At 44.6% G+C, this 6000-nt stretch overlaps 1 long non-coding RNA gene across 2 annotated transcripts in view; it reads right to left on the reverse strand.

Annotated features, from left to right (window-relative positions):
• The window catches only part of LOC127908985 (uncharacterized), a 67296-nt gene extending 64750 nt beyond the window's left edge, over positions 1-2546 (reverse strand). The window contains exons 1-2 of one of the 2 annotated variants that reach the window (XR_008069388.1): positions 2450-2546; positions 2066-2161 (exon numbers count right to left, since the gene is read on the reverse strand). This is a non-coding gene — a long non-coding RNA (uncharacterized LOC127908985). Of the gene's footprint in view, positions 1-2065; positions 2354-2449 lie in introns of both variants that reach the window. The other variant, XR_008069389.1, reaches the window with a different exon arrangement.
• Between the last annotated feature and the right edge of the window lie 3454 nt (positions 2547-6000).

Below are 6000 nucleotides of genomic sequence, written 5' to 3' on the forward strand. Positions count from 1 at the left end.
ATCTAATCGTTAAGGAGAGTAACTTCTATCTAATCGTTAAGGAGAAGAGAGTAACTTCTATCTTAATCGTTAAGGAGAGTAACTTCTATCTAATCGTTAAGGAGAAGAGAGTAACTTCTATCTAATCGTTAAGGAGAAGAGAGTAACTTCTACCTAATCGTTAAGGAGAAGAGAGTAACTTCTACCTAATCGTTAAGGAGAAGAGAGTAACTTCTACCTAATCGTTAAGTAGAAGAGAGTAACTTCTACCTAATCGTTAAGGAGAAGAGAGTAACTTCTACCTAATCGTTAAGGAGAGTAACTTCTATCTAATCGTTAAGGAGAGTAACTTCTACCTAATCGTTAAGGAGAGTAACTTCTATCTAATCGTTAAGGAGAGGAGAGTAACTTCTATCTAATCGTTAAGGAGAGTAACTTCTATCTAATCGTTAAGGAGAGTAACTTCTATCTAATCGTTAAGGAGAAGAGAGTAACTTCTATCTAATCGTTAAGGAGAGTAACTTCTATCTAATCGTTAAGAAGAGAGTAACTTCTACCTAATCGTTAAGAAGAGAGTAACTTCTACCTAATCGTTAAGGAGACGAGAGTAACTTCTACCTAATCGTTAAGGAGAAGAGAGTAACTTCTACCTAATCGTTAAGGAGAAGAGAGTAACTTCTACCTAATCGTTAAGGAGAGTAACTTCTATCTAATCGTTAAGGAGAGGAGAGTAACTTCTATCTAATCGTTAAGAAGAGAGTAACTTCTATCTAATCGTTAAGGACACTTACAAGGGATGAAACGTGATAAAAGCTTATTTCCGTTTCACAGGGCAAATCTGCTGAAACAGCATTGCCTGGTCAACAGATGGCCTGACTTGGACTCAGCATGAGATTTTTTTTTGTTATACTCCACCCCCCTCTCTTTCTCTCCATCTCCATCTCTCTCTCTCCCTCCCTCTAATAACTCACAGAGAATGAGGAAAGGGAAGTGGGTGACAAGTCATATACGGAGAGAGACACAGAGATATACACTGAGTGTACAAAACATTAAGAACACCTGCTGTTTCCATGACATAGACTGACCAGTTGCATCCAGGTGAAAGCTACGATCCCTTATTAAATCCACTTCAATCCGTGTAGATAAAGGGGAAGAGACAGATTAAAGAGGGATTTTTTTTAGCCTTGAGACAATTGAGACGTGGATTGTGTAAATATGCCATTCAGAGGGTGAACGGGCAAGACCAAATATTGAAGAGCCTGTAAACAGGGTATGGTAGTAGGTGCCAGGCGCACCGGTTTGTGTCAAGAACTGCAACGCTGCTGGGTTTTTCACACTCAACAGTTTCCCTGTGTGTATCAAGAATGATTCACCACCCAAAGGACATCCAGACAACCTGACACAACTGTGGGAAGCATTGGACTCAACATGGGCCAGCAGCCCTGTGGAACGCTTTCAATACCTTGTAGAGTCAACATGGGCCAGCAGGCCTGTGGAACGCTTTCAATACCTTGTAGAGTCAACATGGGCCAGCAGCCCTGTGGAACGCTTTCAACACCTTGTAGAGTCAACATGGACCAGCATCCCTGTGGAACGCTTTCAACACCTTGTAGAGTCAACATGGACCAGCAGCCCTGTGGAACGCTTTCAACACCTTGTAGAGTCAACATGGGCCAGCAGCCCTGTGGAACGCTTTCAACACCTTGTAGAGTCAACATGGACCAGCAGCCCTGTGGAACGCTTTCAACACCTTGTAGAGTCAACATGGGCCAGCAGCCCTGTGGAACGCTTTCAACACCTTGTAGAGTCAACATGGACCAGCAGCCCTGTGGAACGCTTTCAACACCTTGTGGAGTCAACATGGGCCAGCATCCCTGTGGAACGCTTTCAACACCTTGTAGAGTCAACATGGGCCAGCAGCCCTGTGGAACGCTTTCAACACCTTGTGGAGTCAACATGGGCCAGCAGCCCTGTGGAACGCTTTCAACACCTTGTGGAGTCAACATGGGCCAGCATCCCTGTGGAACGCTTTCAACACCTTGTAGAGTCAACATGGGCCAGCATCCCTGTGGAACACTTTCCACACCTTGTAGAGTCAACATGGGCCAGCATCCCTGTGGAACGCTTTCAACACCTAGTAGAGTCAACATGGCCCAGCATCCCTGTGGAACGCTTTCAACACCTTGTGGAGTCAACATGGGCCAGCATCCCTGTGGAACGCTTTCAACACCTAGTAGAGTCAACATGGCCCAGCATCCCTGTGGAACGCTTTCAACACCTAGTAGAGTCAACATGGGCCAGCATCCCTGTGGAACGCTTTCAACACCTAGTAGAGTCAACATGGGCCAGCATCCCTGTGGAACGCTTTCAACACCTTGTGGAGTCAACATGGGCCAGCATCCCTGTGGAACGCTTTCAACACCTAGTAGAGTCAACATGGGCCAGCAGCCCTGTGGAACGCTTTCAACACCTAGTAGAGTCAACATGGGCCAGCATCCCTGTGGAACGCTTTCAACACCTTGTAGAGTCAACATGGGCCAGCATCCCTGTGGAACGCTTTCAACACCTTGTAGAGTCCATGACCCCGACGAATTGAGGCAAAAAGGAGAGGGCTGCAACTCAATATTAGGAAGGTGTTCCTAGTGTTTGGTGTACTGAGTGTATATAGAGAGACAACAGAGAGAGAGTTTGGTAATGCCAGACACTTCCCACAAGTCATATTTCCTCATTTGAATTCCACTCAACTCTGTGTATCTTCCTCACCATGGGAGTTGATTCAACTGAATTCCACTCAACTCTGTGTATCTTCCTCACCATGGGAGTTGATTCAACTGAATTCCACTCAACTCTGTGGTCCTTCTGTAGCTCAGTTGGTAGAGCATGGCGCTTGTAACGCCAGGGTAGTGGGTTCGAATCCCGGGATCACCCATACGTAGAATGTATGCACACATGACTGTAAGTCGCTTTGGTTAAAAGAGTGTGCTAAATGGCATATATAATATATAATAATCTTCCTCACCATGGGAGTTGATTCAACTGAATTCCACTCTGTGTCTGGGTCATCATTGCCTGATTCTCATAATATTTCGGACATAGTGTATGATAACGGATACTTTCTGGTCTGGTTCCCGAACACTTTGGATATTTCCCAGGGTGACTGTTATCCATCTTACATACAGAATGTCATTTCACTGACATGAAACAGGACATGGGAGATGAAATGAACCATAGAACCCACAGCCCATGAAATGAGTTATGTCTTCTTCCCTCATGACACCCTATTCCCTATATAGTGCACTACTGTAGACAAGAGCCTTATAGAACCCTATTCCCTATATAGTGCACTACTTTTGACTGGAGCCTTATAGAACCCTATTCCCTATATAGTGCACTACTTTAGACCAGAGCCTTATAGAACCCTATTCCCTATATAGTGCACTACTGTAGACCAGAGCCCTATAGAACCCTATTCCCTATATAGTGCACTACTGTAGACCAGAGCCTTATAGAACCCTATTCCCTATATAGTGCACTACTGTAGACCAGAGCCTTATAGAACCCTATTCCCTATATAGTGCACTACTGTAGACCAGAGCCTTATAGAACCCTATTCCCTATATAGTGCACTACTTTAGACCAGAGCCCTATAGAACCATATTCCCTATATAGTGCACTACTGTAGACCAGAGCCCTATAGAACCCTATTCCCTATATAGTGCACTACTTTAGACCAGAGCCCTATAGAACCCTATTCCCTATATAGTGCACTACTGTAGACCAGAGCCCTATAGAACCCTATTCCCTATATAGAGCACTACTGTAGACCAGAGCCCTATAGAACCCTATTCCCTATATAGAGCACTACTGTAGACCAGAGCCCTATAGAACCCTATTCCCTATACAGTGCACTACTTTAGACTGGAGCCCTATAGAACCCTATTCCCTATAGAGCACTCCTTTTGATCAGAGCCCTATAGAACCCTATTCCCTATATAGTGCACTACTTTAGACTGGAGCCCTATAGAACCCTATTCCCTATAGAGCACTCCTTTTGATCAGAGCCCTATAGAACCCTATTCCCTATATAGTGCACTACTTTAGACTGGAGCCCTTAGAGAGCCCCTTTAGACAGTAACTAAGACAACAATGAGTATGGCAACCAGGTATTGAAAAGGTGTAGTCCGAAGTGTTGGTTAAGTAGGCTATTTGTGACGCACAACTGTCATCATGCTCTGTTTCCATCAGGGGCCGTAGACATAGATGAGCCTGGGTGGACAGAGGCCCATTAACTGGGGAGCCAGGCCCTAACAGGCCCAACCAATCAGATTGATGGGACTTAAGTATTGTCGTGGACAAAAAAATAGTGTGATTTTGAGAGTGAAAATCAGACAAATCTAAAGGGAAAACACATAAAAAAGATATATTTTTTCACACAGGGTGTCTTTCCTTCATCCACTACACCACTGGATAGGGCTGATGGACAGACAGCAGTCACACACAGCATGATGTTAACTTCTCTAGGGTAGGGGGCAGCATTTGGAATTTTGGATGAAAAGCATGCCCAAATTAAACTGCCTTCTACTCGGGCCCAGAAGACAGGATATCCATATAATTAGTAGATTTGGATAGAAAACAATCTAAAGTTTCCAAAACTGTTAAAATAATGTCTGTGAGTATAACAGAACTGATTTGGCAGGTGTTGTTGTAGTTTTCTATTCAATGCCATTACAGTATCCATTGACTTAGGACTCAAATTGCAGTTCCTATGCCTTCCACTAGATGTCAACAGTCTGTAGAAATTGTTTCAGGCTTGTATTCTTATAAATGAGGGAGTAAGACCAGTCTGAATGAGTGGGCCCTAACATGTCACAGAGCTTTTTCATACGCATGACCAGAGAGAGTGCTTTTCTTGTTTACCTTTTATATTGACAACGTTATTGTCCGGTTGAAATATTATAGATCATTTAGGCTAAAAACAACCTGAGTATTGAATATAAACATCGTTTGACATGTTTCTATGAACTTTGGATGTTTTGTCTACCTGTTGTGACTGTGTTTGAGCCTGGAGATTACTGAAGAAAACGCGCAAACAAAACAGAGATTTTCGGGTATAAAGATAGACTTTATTGGAACAAAAGCAACATTTATTGAATAAATTAATGTCTTCTGAGTGCAAACATATGAAGATCATCAAAGGTAAGGGATTCATTTTATCTCTATTTCTGACTTGTGTAACTGTCTATTTCTGACAGTTCCACCGCTTCACTTCCGTTCCAATCCTTACCCAGCCAGACCCAGAACTCCAGTTTGTCCTCGAGGTGGACGCTTCCGACACCGGGTTAGGTGCTGTCCTGTCTCAACGTTCACCCTCTGATCAGAAGCTCTATCCATGTGCATTCTTGTCCCGCAAGCGCTCACCTGCAGATACATTTTGACATGGGTAACCAGGGAACTTCTGGCCATGAAGCTTGCTCTTGAGGAGTGGCGTCACTAGTTGGAGGGCTCAGTTCTCCCCCCCTCAGTTCTCCCCTTGTGTGGATGGATCATAAAAACCTATCCTACATCCAGACCGCCAAACGTCTGAACTCCTTGCAGTTCAGGTGGGCATAATTTTTTTCAGAAGATTCAACTTCACACTCACTTATCGCCCCGGACCTAAGAATACTAACCCCAATGCCCTCTCCCGTCAGTTCACCGCAGACAACACAGATTCCGAGCCAGAAATGCATGGCATCCCTATTGACATTGCTTCTGACAGGGGACCCCAGTTTACATCCCAGGTATGGAGAGCACAGCACTCGGTATTAATGTTAGCCTTTCATCTGGATATCACCCCCAGACCAATGGCCAGACTGAGCGAGCCAACCTGGAGTTGGAGACTGCTCTTCGCTGTGTGACTTCGGCTAAGCCTTCCTCCTGGAGGGGCCAGTTACCCTGGGTGGTATATGCCCACAATACCCTCATCAACACCTCATCAGGTATGAGTGTGCCCTGGGTTACCAACCCCCATTGAGGGCCCGG

The sequence above is a fragment of the Oncorhynchus keta genome, chromosome 18 (assembly GCF_023373465.1).
Source record: "Oncorhynchus keta strain PuntledgeMale-10-30-2019 chromosome 18, Oket_V2, whole genome shotgun sequence".
NCBI classification, from domain to species: Eukaryota; Metazoa; Chordata; class Actinopteri; order Salmoniformes; family Salmonidae; genus Oncorhynchus; species Oncorhynchus keta.